A 15,666-nucleotide genomic window follows, 5' to 3' on the forward strand; every position below is an offset into this window, starting at 1 on the left:
CGCGCCCCACCAGCCCCGTTTAACCCATCCTCCCAGCTGCACACGACCTCTGCACAGGTGCATCCCAGCTGGCCCCACCTGATGGGGTAGACCCGCCCCAACCCCTCTGGCAGCCAGATTCAAGTCTTCTCCTCGATGCCCGCATCTATGTGTCCTCTGGCACCGTGCTGACCTCTGAGCCTCACCTTCCCCCTCTATACACTGAACGCAGGAATAGTGTCACCCCAAAACCTGCTCCGGCACGTCCTTGATGTGTGACCTTAGGCATGTCACTTCACCTCTGTGACTTCAGTTTTCCTCTCTGTACAATGGGTACAATGAGCTCCCTCCTCAAAACCCAGCCCCTCATTTCCCAGCTGTGTCAACTTGGGCAAGGACCTTAACTGCTCTGTGCCTCAGTTTCCCCACTCATAATGGGCTGTTGGGAGAACTTTGAGGAGGAAGATTGGACTCTCAGCCTACAGCTGGCACTCAATAAATGTTTGGAGTTGTTTGCTTAGTTCCTCCAGGTAAGGAGATGAGGAAACAGGCAGTGGTTGGAGGAGGTGGTGGCTGAGGGAGATGACAGCAAGTGGGGGTCCCACGGCTAGCACTGAAGACCCCAGGTGTTCCCATAGAAACCACTGCCCAGGCAAAGGCATGGAGGCTGGAATATGCTTGGTGCTTTTTTTTTTTTTTTTCTGCTATGGAGATTTTTTTTTTCTAATTTACTTATTTCATTTATTTTTTAATTTTTTTTTGCTGTGTTGGGTCTTTGTTGCTGCACGCGGGCTTTCTCTAGTCGTGGCGAGCAGGGGTTACTCTTCATTGCGGTATGCAGGCTTCTCACGGTGATGGCTTCTCTTCTTGTGGACCACGGGCTCTAGGCACATAGGCTTCAGTAGTTGTGGCACGCGGGTCCAGTAGTTGTGGCTCGCGGGCTCTAGAGCGTAGGCTCAGTAGTTGTGGCACGTGCGGGCTGAGTTGCTCCAGGGCATGTGGGATCTTCCCAGACCAGGGCTTGAACCCGTGTCCCCTGCATTGGCAGGTGGATTCTTAACCACTGCGCCACCAGGGGAGCCTGGCGCTTTTTTCTTTTTAATATTTTTTTGGCTTCGCTGGGTCTTCATTGTGGCACGTGGGATCTTTTTTTTTTTTTAGTTGTGGCATGCGGGCTCTTAGTTGCGGCATGTGGGATCTAGTTCCCTGACCAGGGATTGAACCCGAGCACCCTGCATTGGAAGTACGGAGTCTTAACCACTGGACCACCAGGGAAGTCCCTGCTTAGGGCTTTTGAGGACGAGATTGTTGAGGCCAGCTGGAGTGGGGAGAGGGACAGGTGCTAGGCAGCTAAAAGCCAAAGAGGTGTGTGAGCAGCGGGGAGCTAGCCCAGATCCTCCTGTTAGCAGGACACCCTCCCCATGTGGGCCAACCTGAATTGGGTCAGGGAGGAGAAGAATGCATTAAACCTGCAGTTTCATGGGGCATGTGGTGAGGGAGGGGCTGAGAAGCCAAGTCCGGAAGCCGAGTCCTGGCCTGGAGTCTGCCTGGCTCTCCTCACATCTGCCCCCCCAAATACACCTCACCCCAACTCACACCCCAAGCCCCATACAAATTAAGCCACTGGGGAGAGTTGGAAGGGTGGGAAGGGAGCCAGGCCCACGTTCAAACCCCGCAACTGTCCCGCCCCTCCTGGCCTGTGGGCCTGTGGCCATGGCCATTACAGTCCTTGGGCTCAGTTTCTGCATCTGTGGCATGGAGATGATCATGCTGAGCTTGGGAGGTCCAAATACCCCAGAGATGGGGAGGGTCTGGTCAGGTGTTGGCGGGTGCGGGGTGGGGAGGTCCTCTTTTTTTTTTAAATTTATTTATTTTATTTATTTATTTTTAAAAAATTTTTGGCTGTGTTGGGTCTTCGTTGCTGCACATGGGCTTTCTCGAGTTGGCGGGGAGAGGGGGCTACTCTTCCTTGCAGTGCACGGGCTTCTCATTGCGGTGGCTTCTCTTGTTGTGGAACACGGGCTCTAGGCACGCGGGCTCAGTAGTTGTGGCGCACGGGCTTAGTTGCTCCGCGGCATGTGGGATCTTCCTGGACCAGGGCTCGAACCCGTGTCCCCTGCATTGGCAGGAGGATTCTTAACCACTGCACTACCAGGGAAGTCCCGGGAGGTCCTCTTTAAATGGCTGTAGAATGAGCAAATCCAGTCCACTCAATCTGGCCACTGTTCATTATCAGTAGTGGTTTGGGGCTCCCAAAAGCTGACTCCACGACGAAGACTTGAGGGTCCCTGGATTACTTGGGAAGTGGCTCCAGGAAGACCTAGATGGGGGGTAAAGACCTAAGGCGGGGGGAGTTCTGCAGGCAACGCGGTGGGCAACGAGGGCTCCATCCCACTGAGGACCTTGAGAGACAGGATAGAGCACACCGCAGAGTGGTCTCACCCCAGGGGTGAAGTCACAGTGGCTCTAGTGTCACTGCTCTAGTGTCACTGACCTGGCGCTTCCAGCCAGCCCCGCAGGCCCCACTAACATAGCATTTATGTAGTATTAGGTATTATAAGTAATCTAGAGATGATTGAAAGTATACAGGAGGATGTGCATAGCTTATATGCAAATACTATACCATTTTATATAAGGGACTTGAGCATCCACAGATTTTGGTATCCAAGGGGGGTCCTGGAACCAATTCCCCCCATGGGTACCAAGGGACGACTGTAAGACATCTTCTTATCCCAAAGACATCCCTTGTCCTCCCACTTCTCTCTACCCTGATGCCCCCACTCAAGGTGCCCCGGTCTCTTCCCGGAGGTCCCAAGCCCTGCTTCCTCCTCCTCTCCCTACTTCGGCGGCAGCGGGCTTCTCCAAATCCTCCTGTGGCCCCCAGCCCACTAGGAATAAAACCCCAACTCCCCACCAAGACCCTGCTCCATCTTGCGCCTCCCATTGGCCCCGCCCCCGAGTGAGTTCAGGCCACTCTCTGCCTGACTCTGGTTACACTGACATCCACCTCATCCCCACTGCTGGGCCGTTGCACATGCAGCACCCTCTATCAGAAACACCTTCTCCGGGGGACTTCCCTGATGGTCCAGTGGTAAAGAATCCCCCTTCCAATGCAGGGAACGCGGGTTCGATCCCTGGTCGGGGAACTAAGATCCGGCATGCCACAGGGCAACTAAGCCAGCACGCCACAACTACTGATCCCACGCACCTCAACTAGAGAGCCCACGCACCCTGGAGCCCGCATGCCACAGGGCAACTAAGCCAGCACGCCACAACTACTGATCCCACGCACCTCAACTAGAGAGCCCACGCACCCTGGAGCCTGCATGCCACAACTAGAGAGACGCCCTCGCGCCGCAATGAAGAGCCTGCACGCCCGCAATGAAAGATCCTGCATGCTGCAACGAAGACCCGATGCAGCCAAAAAAGAAAAGAAAAGAAAAGAAACACCTTCTCTGGGACTTCCCTGGTGGTCCAGTGGTTAAGACTCCACGCTCCCAATGCAGGGGCCCAGGTTTGATCCCTGGTCAGGGAACTAAGATCCCACATACCACAACTAAGCCCACGTGCTGCAACTAGAGAATCTGCACGCTGCAGTGAAGACCCAGCACGGCCAAAATAAATTAATTAATTAAAAACAAAAAAAGAAACACCTTCTCCTGTGCCTGACCCTGTCACTGAATTCTCCATCCCTTAGCTCCAGCCATCCTCCCAAAGCCTTCCCCAACTCCCCAGCCCAGGTTAGGCCCCCTGATAAAGCTCTCATAGAACTAGTTCCTTTCTTTCCAAATAGCTCCATTTAGACTTAGACATTTATTTCTCTGACTATATCTTCTGCACTGGATCGTTACTCCATGAGGATAGGCCCAGGTCTCTACTTGCCCCCAGTGGCATCCCAGGCTCAACCCAAGGCTGGCACACGATAGGACTCAATGCATGCTGAATAAATCTCCCCCACCCTGCAGGCCCGGACCTCCCTGTGTATACAGCCCTCTCCATTCTTTCTCTCAGTAAATGTTTATTGAGTAGCCACTGTGTGCCCCACATGATCTGCAGGATTTCAGGCTGAGAAAGGACCTGCATCCCAGAATCTCAGGCCAGAAGTTCCCTGAATCCCTCTCTCAATGCCATATGTCCCCAAAGCATACTTGGTCTCAGACCATCCTCCTCATCCACTCCAGGCACCTGAGACTGAAGCCCCTGATGCCTCTCACTCCCAAACCCACATTCACTCAGACTTCTGGTCCTGACAATTCTCCCTCCTCAGTTCTCAGCTCCATCCTGCTGACTGTCCCCACAGCCTCCCGGGTTCCTGCCCAGACCCGGCCCAGGCTCACCCTGGAGGGTCACGTCTCCCCAGCACCCTCAAGTGCTAGAAGGGGGCTCTGTCTCAGCCCTGCCCACCTCAAGGCTGTGTGCAGGCCAGAAGGCCCAGGACGAGGCCAGAGAAGAGGCTGCGGGTTCCTGTTCCACTTGCCCACCTCATCCTAGGGCTGCTTGGCCACAGAGGGAGCCTGTTTTTTGGAGGTCAGAGGCAGGCTGCAGCTCAGTAGCCCCCCAGTCCTGTCCCCCAAGGCCTCCAATTTGCGTCCTTACAGAGTTGAGTGGTGCAGCTTCCACTAGTGGCCTGAGGCTACTACCAGCTCGGCCTTGACTGAGTGCTGGCCCGAGTCCCCTCCCTACTGCTCCAGGGCCCTGCACTTTGCCCACGGCATCCCCCTGGCCTGGCCCCCCTCTCTTAGTTCTGGTTGGCCCACTGAGGCAGGGACAAAGGGCTTTCCTTCTCTCATTTCACAGGCAAGGGAATGGAGATGTCACAGCACACTAGGATTTGAACCCTAAATTCAGGGTCCTCAGCTGTCTTAACCACTCTATAAGCCCATCGCGATAATTGACAAGTGTTGAGTGGCCTCAAAGCAAGGGACATCCTGTCTGTTTCAGGAGCAAGCGTTGAGTGTCCTCAAAGGCTGAGCACGGTTTTGCAAGGGGGGAAGGAGGAAAGGCATTCCAAGCGGAGGGCACTGCATGGGCAAAGGTGTGGTGATGGGAAGTAGCCGGAGGGGTTCTGAGGCCAGTAATTGGCCTGATTTCACTGCACTGTAGGGAATGGCAGGAGAGAGAGCTGAGGTGGATTACGGAGGACTTCTGATACCTACAGGAACCATAACCGCTACCAGAATCCATTGAGCACCTGCTGCACACAGGCCGCCTGGCACTCAGTGTTGTGCGTATGTGATGATTACTCATGCTGCCCTTGGAAGCCTGCGCTCATCCCCACTTTTCACACAGGCAAACTGAGGCTGGGAACACACCGTCCTGCAGCTGGCAAGGGCGGGATGGAGATGGGGCCCCACCCCTCAGCCTGCTTCCTTCCTGGTTTTTTTTTGCTGGTCGGCGGGCGGGGATGTTAATTCAGAGCATCCAGCCAGAAGCATGTCTGGCGGTCCCCTGGCTGGTAGGGAGACACACAATGGAGAGACACCTCTGCTACCTCCATGCAAGTCCCACCAGGGGCTTATGTTGGGTTTTTTTAAAAAAAACTCTGTCCAGAGAATGTAAATGCTGACCAGGGACCAGGAAAAATAACCAAGGGGCCCCAGGGCTTGGGTTTTGTGTTTGGGGACCACGTGGGTATCATCTCAAGCCATGGGAGAGGATGACCCTTTTCTCTCTGGCCACTGTCCCCTGCTGAGCCCTGCTGCCCAGCCACTCAAGACCCAGAGGTCCCTCCCTTGGGCTGGGGCCCCCAACTTGTCACCAAGGACACCTTCTTTCCCTCCCCTTTAACCTTGGGGAGCGACTCCTGGAAAAATTTCTGCCCATCTCCCATACTCTGTGTGATTAAATGCCCACAATTCATTTGGCCTTTGGCTTTTCATAAAGATAGAAATGAGGAAAATACAGACAATCAGGGAGGGCTGAGAATTGTGTGCTCCATCCCCACTCCCTTGGAGTCCTTACCCCCACCCCTTAGCCGGAATGACTCTTTCTGGGTGGATTTTGCTTTTGCTTGCCTGGCTGGGATTTCTCTGTTGTATATTGTGCCTGACCTTTTTGCTGGACAGTATAGCAATAATTGGGTTGTGACTGTTGTTTCATAAACACTGATTAACAAATCAGTGTTTTTTTTGCTGAGGACCTACTGTGTGACCAGCACAGCTAGTGAGTGAATGAATGAATGAATGAATGCCAGGGAGTGATGAGAGCTGTGAAGACAAATAACAGGACTGATGGAAAGTGCTGGAAGGGGCACAGGGGCTTGGGTGTGGTAGTGAGGAGAGGCTTACTGGAGGACATTTGAGCAGAGTTTTGGGGACTTCCTGGAAGCCAGAAACCCCAGGTTGGGGCCTTTATTTTGTTGGTTGGTTGGTTGGTTTTGATGTAAAATTCACATAACGTCAAATTAACCATTGTAAAATGTACAATCCTGTGGCATTTAGTACATTCACAATGTTGTGCAACCATCACCTCTATCTAGTTCCAGAACATTGATGAAAGCATCCCCCAAAAGCAAACCCCATACCTATTAAGCAGTCACTCCCCATGCCCCCTTGGGCCCCATTGGGGCCTCTGATTTTAATCCACATTTTGCGAAGTAAATGTCTCTAATATTTATTTGCAAATATCAGATGTTCAAAGAAATGGACACACTCACCCACTGCTGCTGGGAGCAGAGTGAGATATGGGTATCCCATATGGAAATATAGAAGCTGGTGTGGCCCTAAGTATACATAAGAAACCCTGAAAACGTGTGATTCCACTTTTAAGGCTATCTCCAAAAAGCATCCCTCAGGGAAGCAACCTAGATGCCCAACCGTAGGGGATCAGTTGAATAAATCACGGAAGAGCCCCCAGCTGGACAATGATGAAGTCTTTCAACACAAGAGGATAGAATGGTACTGATCAGTGTGGAAAGTGGGCCTTGAGTGACAAATCATGTGTACCGTGTGATTCCATTGTGGCTGAGATAAATAAAGGAAAAAAAAATCTAGAGTGAAATAGACGATCATGTTAGTAACAGTGGTTTCTGGGCATTGATTTTATTTTTAAAATTTCAGGGACTTCCCTGGTGGCGCAGTGGTTAAGAATCCGTCTGCTGGGCTTCCCTGGTGGCGCAGTGGTTAAGAATCTGCCTGCCAATGCAGGGGACACGGGTTCGAGCCCTGGTCTGGGAAGATCCCACATGCCGCGGAGCGACTAAGCCCGTGAGCCACAACTACTGAGCCTGCGCGTCTGGAGCCTGTGCTCCGCAACGGGAGAGGCCGCGACGGTGAGAGGCCCGCGCACCGCGATGAAGAGTGGCCCCCGCTCGCCGCAACTGGAGAAAGCCCTCGCACAGAAATGAAGATCCAACAGAGCCAAAAATAAATATAAATAAATTAATTAATTTAAAAAAAAAAAAAAAAAAAAAAAAAAAAGAATCCGTCTGCCAATGCAGGGGACACGGGTTTGATCCCTGGTCCGGGAAGGTCCCACATGCCACGGAGCAACTAAGCCCATGTGCCACACTACTGAGCCAGCTCTCTAGAGCCCACAAGCCACAACTACTGAGCCCATGTGCCACAAAGCCTGAACAGCTAGAACCCATGCTCTACAACAAGAGAAGCTCGCGCACTGCAACGAAGGGTAGCCCCCCTTCGCCGCAACTGGAGAAAGCCTGCACGCAGCAACGAAGACCCAATGCAGCCAAAAATAAATAAATAATTTAATTAATTAAAAATTTTTTTCATTCACTCTAGATATTTACTGAGCACTTGGTGTGTGCCAGCCCTTCTTTGCCAGTGTTTTTTAACTTAACAGTGAGCACCTGGCGTATCATAGGTGCATCGTAAAAATTCACCCAGGAAATTAGATGCTATAACAAAGGACCTATTTAAATTATTTATGTCGTGCTTGTTTGTGTTTTCTGAAACTGTTTTTACACTGAGCATATTACTTTGGCAATCAGAAGAGAAAACACATAAAGCTAAGTCCATTAGAAAACATATACGTGTATGTTTCACGCCCTCCCCCGCCCCTCATCATGGCTGTTTATCTTCCCAGGTGCCTCTCCTTTCCTCCAGTCTGGCTCCTCCTGACCTCTCATTGAGAGTGGAGTTGATATATCCCAGTTCCTAGGGTCTGGGCTGGGCTGGGCTCCTAGAAAATGTGCAATTAAGATGAGATGGAGAGGGAATTCCCTGGTGGTCCAGTGGTTAGGACTTGGCACTTTCGCTGCCGTGGCCTGGGTTCAATCCCTGGTTGGGGAACTAAGATCCTGCAAGCCGCAGGATGAGATGGAGAGATTTCCAGATGGGGGAACTGAGACTCAGAGAGGTAAGTTGACCTGCTCAATGTCACATAACACGTAAGTGTCATTGGAAGCTGTCTGCCTCCAGAGCTCTTTCTGCTACCTGGAATGGACTCAGGCCAAGCCCGGATTCCTTCCTACCCTGCAGCCATTTTATTAGGCTTATATGATGGTGGCTTTATTATTGATGGGGGGAGTTGCACCCCACATGGAGTTTGATTTCTCAGTGGGCCACTGGCAGAAATCGCTGGTCTTTTCCTTCGTATACACCTCACACTGGTGCTCCTGGTTCCCCAAGAAGCCTCAGCCCCAGGCCTAGGGACACCAAATCAGATACATTTGCTCTCTGCTCCCTGGCATCAGGCCTGAGCCAGGTGCTCTTCCTGGAAAATCTGGAGGGCTGCATGGAGGAGGGGGCACAGAGTTGGGGCTTGGATGAGTAGAAGTGTGCTAGGCTGACAAGTGGAGGAGGGACTTCCCTGGTGGCGCAGTGGGTAAGAATCCACCTGCCAATGCAGGCAACACGGGTTTGATCCCTATTCCGGGAAGATCCCACATGCTGCGGAGCAACTAAGCCAGTGTACCACAACTACTGAGCCTGTGCTCTAGAGCCCGCGAGCCACAACTACTGAAGCTTGCGCACGTAGAGCCCGTGCTCCACAACAAGAGAAGCCACCACAATGAGAAGCCCGCGCACCACAATGAAGAGTAGCCCCCACTCCCCACAACTAGAGAAAGCCCGCACGCAGCAACGAAGACCCAACGCAGCCAAAAATAGATAAATACAATTATTAAAAAAAAAACAAAAGAAGTGGAAGACTAGCTGGGTGGATGTATGGATGGAGGAGCTGGGGGTGGATCATGGATGATGCCTGCATCTCTAGGAGGGTAGGTAGATGGATGGGTAGGTGGGTGAATGGTGGGTGGGTGGATTGATGGATGGGTGGCTGGGTGGGAGGATGAATGGCTGGGTGGATGGATGGACAACGGGTGGGTGGGTGGATGAGTGGATGGGTGAATAAGACAGGGCAGGCCACTCGGAACCACTGACCACCTGGCCGACCCTGTGGGGGCCCCTCAGCCTCCCTCCCTCTTGCCTCTGCTCTTCTCCCTGGAAGGTGCCCCCAGAACAGCAGAGACACCTCAGCCCAGCCACTAGACACATCCTGCCTGGGCCCCAAGGTGCGATGAGACACCCCAAGATGTGATGAGACTGACACCCCTTCCCCAGACTCTGAGTTCCCCCGGTCTGTGCTCACTTTGGGATTTGTTATAACAAAGAATTAAAGGATTTTGAGAAGCGGGGACCCAGAGTTCCACAATCCCCCTGCTGGGGTCCCCAATATGTGACGAGGAGGCTGAGTCCTAGTTGTCCCCACGACACTTATCACACTTGCCAACATTTTGGGAGGTGGGAGGGTCCCCATGTGTCCCTCTGCTCTTGGGCATGCCCCTTCCCTCTCTCAGACTCAGTTTTTCCAGCTGTAAAAGGTGTCCACGAAAGCTCCCAACTGGGACCAGCTTCTAAGTTTACTGCTCTGATGTCACAGTCTTAAAGATCTGAATAATTTTTTGACAAGGGGCCCTGCATTTTCCTTTCACGCTGGGTCCTGTAAATCACGCAGGCTACGCTGCTCCCACTGCATCAATCAACAAGCATTTATGCTGCGCCAGGTGAATGCAAGCAAAGCCAAGCCATGATTCCTCTCTCTGGAAGTGTGTGGCCGCTACTCTCAGGCCTCCTGGCTAGAATAACACAGAGCAGGATCCGAACCCAGGCCTCTGATTGCAGCCTGGAAGTAGTCTCCCCTGTGTATGCGGTTGGTGTCCAATGTGTGACCCTTTCTCTGTCCCTTAGTGGGTCCCCTCCTCCAATCCAGCCCAGGGCAAAGCAGGCTCCTCTGTGACCTCCCTTGGGGCTACAGGATCCACATGTTCCGGAAGCCAGATGTTTCCGTCCTGTTGGAGGCCTGGGATTTCAGTGATAAGACCAGGGGCCAGCATCAAGAGTTTTTGAGAGAGAGAAAGAGGAAGGCCAGACAAAGCAGAAAGAGGGTTACTGAGATGAGCTTTCTCCCGGAAGCCCTGGGAGGGATACACGCTTAGAGCCTGTGACCGTCCCCAAGGATATAATGATAGCGCTAATAACAATGTCATTTGTATATCAAGCACAGAGTAGGATACCCTCTGTTTCGTGATAAACGAAGAGGAAAGTATTAGAATCACCCTCCTCCGTCCCTTTGCCATGTGGTGTGCTGGCGAATCTTATCACAACATGTAAAAGCAAATCCTGTCCCTCTCCTGCTCAAAAGCCTCCCATGGCTCCCCAGTTCACATTCTTCACTGGGGCCCAGAAGGCCCCTTCTGACCCAGTCTATGAAGCTCTCTGCCCACACGGCCCCCAACTGTGCCCCCCACTCACCCTGCTCCAGCCACACCTGCCTCCTCGATGCCGCTCCAAGGGGCTGAGTGTGTTCCCACCTCAGGGCCTTTGCACATGCTGTACCCCCTGAATCACCACCTCCTCAGAGCAGCCTTTGCCAACCACCTGTCTTTGCCTGTTGCTCTGCTTGGTTTTCTTTCCTTTGCATAATGCTGTCAGAAGCCAGCCTACTCTGTCCTCTGTCATCCATTTTGTCCACCAGATAGCTGTGAGCGCCCTGAGGGCAGAGCCTCCCACAATGCTGGCATGTAGTAGGTACTCAATAAACATGAGTTAACAAATGAAGAGCCCCATCTTAAAGAGGAGGAAACAGGGGATTCCCTGGCAGTCCAGTGGTTAGGACTCCGTGCTCTCACTGTTGAGGGCCTGGGTTCAATCCCTGGTTGCAGAACGAAGATCCCACAAGCCGCGCGGTGCGACAAAAAAAAAAAAAAGAGGAGGAAACAGAGGCCCCCCCCCGCCCCGTGCATCCATGGAGACGGGTCGTTGGAACATTTGAGTCTGAGCCCAGATTGTATCAAATCTACCTGCAGGGAAGTGAATGCCCCCCCACCCCCTCCAATGGGTAAATAAGGCTCCAAAGGCTGCACGGAGCAGGGCCTGGCCTGTCAGATCCAGGTTCGAGGCCAAGCTTTTCCACTCGGCCATTTTTTAATTTGGGGAAGTGGCCTAATTCCCCTGAGCCTCAGTTTCCTCTTCTATAAAAATGAAGTCAGAGGTCAGATCAAGGAGGCAGCCTGTGGAGTCCTGCCATGGGCTGCCATAGCAGGCATCTCCCTCCCTCTTTGTGCCCTCCCACACTGCACGACGTTGGCGCCCCTGAGAGGCCTTTGCCCAAGTCAGAACTCTGAGGGACTCCCAGTCTGGGGTGGTGGCAGAGCCAGACAGAGATACCCCCTCATCATGTAGGGTCAGGGTTGGGGTAGTGGAGGGAGTCTGGGAAGGCTTCCTGGAAGAGGAAGTGTTGGAGCTGGCATTCCAGGCCATAGGTGGGGTTAAGTGCAAAGGCTCAGAAATGAGGCCGAATGCATAGGTTCAGAAATGGGGTTCAGCAGCTTGGCTGATGGAAATGAGGCTCTTGATTCTCCCTCTGAAACCTAACAAGAGAGCCATAGAAGGTGCTGGAGTAGGAAAGTGAGCAATGCCACCAGTTAAGGGGTCCCGGGGGTGGGGATGCTGGTTTAGGGGCCGGCCAGAGGGGTGAATCCTGACTCTAGCCTGTGCCTGGGGACCAGCAACAACCTCCCCTGGCAGACTGAGGGAGGAGGATGCAGCATCTGAGTCACCCGGTTCCTGCAAGAACATTCGGCACCCAGCGGCCCCACGTGGGCTGTCACAAAGCAGGAACACTGCCCCCGGAGCCCCTCCATGCAGACTTCCCCGAGGCCTCCTGCTCTCTGTTCCCACAGCTGTTCCTTCAAGGCCACAGAAGGAGAGTAGGAGGAGAGGGCAGGTGAAGGGGAGGCCATGTAGGCTGCTTGGCCAGAATTTGGGAGCTTGGGGGAAGGGAAGATTCCCTGGCTGAGGGTCCTGAGTGTCCTGGGGCTGCCAAAGCCTCTGGACTCTGTCTGGGATTGGGAAACTGAGGCTCAGAGAAAGTCAGGGTCTGCCCTTATTCTGCGCAGTGTATAGATACCTCATTCTCTCCTAAGAGTTGAAACCCTGGGGAATTCCATGGCCGTCCAGTGGTTAGGACGCCCCGCTCTCAATGTTGAGGGCCTGGGTTCAATCCCTGCTCAGGAAACTGATCCCGCAAGCCGCACAGCGCCGCTGCCCCCCCGCCAAAAAAAAAGAGTTGAAACCTTGTCTGGAGCCTGCAGTGTAAATCTGATCACATCCCTCACTCTCTGGCTCCAAACTCTCCCATGGCTCCCCAGTACCCTCAATACCTCACTGCCATCCACGAGCTCCCACCTGGCTCCCTTAGCCCTCAGCATCCCCTTAGTCTCCTCCCACTCACTCTGTTCTGACCACCCTGGACTCCCTGCTGTTCCTCCAACACACCTAGCCCATCCCCACCTCGGGGCCTTTGCACATGCTGTGCCTCTGCCCAGAGCACTCTTTGTGACTTATTATCCCCATCTGATCCCTCAGCAAAGGTGCAGAGAGAGGGGATCATGTGTCCAGGGACACACATCAAGCTGGTGTGAGTCAGGACTTACACCCAGGCCTGACTTACTACCCCCCAATCCAAGCCCTCTCCCACAGATGGTGTCACGTTCAAAACAGGCCTCCAGACCAGTCCACCATGGAGATGAATGATTCTCAGCCTCTCCAGGTTTTGCCACCCGAGGCGAGTGCCAGAGACTCTCAGTCCTTAGGCCCAAACCCGCTGCTCAGGGAGCTCCTGGGCCCACTTGACTCTCAAGTCTCCCACTGTCCCTCCTGATGTGGCCGTGATTTTTCTGCCCCACTTTCTGCCCTTCACATGAGTAGATGGTGGAGCCTTCAAGGACAACACAGCCAAAAATAATCAGGCCCTGACCTACCTCCCAAAAGTGGGGCAGCCCCGCCCAGCCACCTGGTACCGCGCGGAGGTAATTAGTACATGTGGCAAATGAGTGTAATTAGGTCTGTGGGAACTGAACCACGGATCCAGGTTTGGAGTTTGGAGGGGGCTCAAGGGCCGCTTCCCTCAACCCCCAACCTGCCCTGGTCCTGAGAGGTTGAGTCCATAGCCCAGTGCCAGACCCCCTGCACCAGCCCCTTCATGTCTGGGCCTGAAGGGGTCTGGTTCCATTACCTCCTGAGGGCTGTTTGTTTAATTAATTAACCTTGGCCTTGGGCAGAAATTGAATTGGATCTGAATTTTAGGTGGGGTCATTTTCTAGTGAAGAAAAATCACCAGTATTGAATCATCAAACTCTCCTCTGCCATGACCCCTATGCGTCCACCCCATGCTGGGAGATGCCAAGCCCAAGAGAGGCCTCAGCCCAGCCCTTGAGATACCCTCAGGCTGGGGGAATCAGCGCTGGACACAGACATCCCCCGGGTTCAGGGTTGGGCTACAAGGAGGGAGGATGTTGGGAAAGGTTCAGCAGAAGAGGAAAGAGGGCTTCTTAGAGAAGAGGGCATGGGGGGTGGGGGTTTGAGGAATGAATAGGAGTTTGCCAGGAGGATAAGGTCTAGTGGCTGGCCCAACTAGCCAGCCTGGGGCAATAGGGAGTAGGAGAAGGAGAATGGTTAGAGAGGCACATACAGGGCCCAGAGCTAAAGATTTAGAGGATATCATGCCAGGTTGGACCCATTTCTGTTCTCAAGAGCTCACGCCTGGTTGGGACCCTTCAAACCCTAAAAGAGAAAATCTTAAGAACTTGGCTCAGGGTCGAAACCACATGCCAAGAATAACTATAATGTTTATAACGGCAAGCATTTATTAAATTCCTAGGGTCATGCCCTCTTCACGCCAGGACATGTTGGAACCTTACAGGAAACCTCAGAAGTGAGCACCATTCTTATGCACATTTTATAGATGGGGAAACTAAAGTGCAGGGAAGGAAAGTGACTTCTTTAAGGTCACCCTGCTGGTAGGAGGCAGGGCTGGGATTCACTCCCTGGCTCATGTGACTCTGGAGGCCACCAAGGACCAAGGCGGGGCCTTGGGACCCCTTCCTTCTGGAAACATTTACAGAGTTCCTGCTGCAAGTCAGGCCTTGCTCTAGAGACAGAGCCATGGAAGAAGTAGACAGTAACCAAATCATGACATAAACAGATCTAAGTGGCCACTGTGACTCATGCCATGAGGTTGGGCATGTGGCTTTGGGGAAGTGTGACAGACCTCCCCTGCTCTGGTGGGACAGGAACCCTCCAGGGAGGAGAAACAATATAACTTCGGCCCAAAGGTTGGGTCAGATTTAACTAGGCAGAGGCCAGATCCTGACCTCTAAGAGCCAATCTGTAAATGCAGCTGCCCTAGAGCCTAACAAGCTGTTCTATTTCCTGCTTGGTTCCTCCTGTGACAGGAAGCTCATTCCCTCATGTCCTTCCTTAGCCCCAAGAGAAAGCTGTTGTTACTAGTCAGCCACCTTGGGTTGGTGGCCTCTGTTCACCCCTCAAGGACATTCCCAGTAAGAGAGGCCCAAGAACCAGGCAGAAGAGGGCTCAGGCTGGGATGGTAGTGGCAGCTCAGGGCAGCCCCCTACCCATCTATACCCAGGGGACAGTGAGAAGCTGCTGGTGTTGCCTGGATCCTTCCTGCCTCCTCCCCCCACCCACAGCCCTGTAAGCATCAGCCCATTCTCCAGGCAAGAAAACTGAGGTCTACACTGACAAAATCACTCCCTCAGTTTGAACTTGATTAAGACAACGTCAGGTCAGGGCTGCTCAAGGCCAGCCGCATCCTTGTCCTTCCTGGAGGCCTGAGAGGGGACCCCATTCTCCCTCATGCTGTTGCCTCCTGCCCTCATAAGGGGTAAAGTCTGCCCAGGCTCCTTGCCCAGCCGCCCCCACAGAACAGCCACAAGGCCCCAGCTCTACAGCCAGCCAGCACTCAGCACACACCGAGCAGCTTCCAGAAGCCTTGGCTCTGCCGGCACCTTTCCAGTTACTTTTTTTTTAATTTTAATTTTTAAATTTTCTTTTTTTTTTTCGGTAATAAGGAAAAGTCATTCTTTGCACAGAACAGACAGTATTTTCTTTGTTCCCTACAGTGTTCAAGCATTTTGTGGCTTCGGGCCTGAGAGCGAAGCCAAATCCTTTGCTTATGCAGATGCCGTGTGAAGTTAAAGGCAACTGGGGAAACTGAGTCTGCAGCTCTGTTTTCCTAGCTGGAGTGATAGTACCTCTCATGCTGAGTGAGGCTGGGGCTCCAGGATGGGCCAGCTCTGGCCACAATTGAACAAATAAATAGATCAGGGATCCCACAGAAAGGGATGGGGTGGTGGAACAGGGGCGGGTGATATCCCTTCCAAACCCAGGATAGTTAGGGAAGCTTCCAGGAGGCAAGGGGACAGTG

The sequence above is a fragment of the Balaenoptera acutorostrata genome, chromosome 2 (genome assembly GCF_949987535.1).
Source record: "Balaenoptera acutorostrata chromosome 2, mBalAcu1.1, whole genome shotgun sequence".
Lineage (NCBI taxonomy): Eukaryota > Metazoa > Chordata > Mammalia > Artiodactyla > Balaenopteridae > Balaenoptera > Balaenoptera acutorostrata.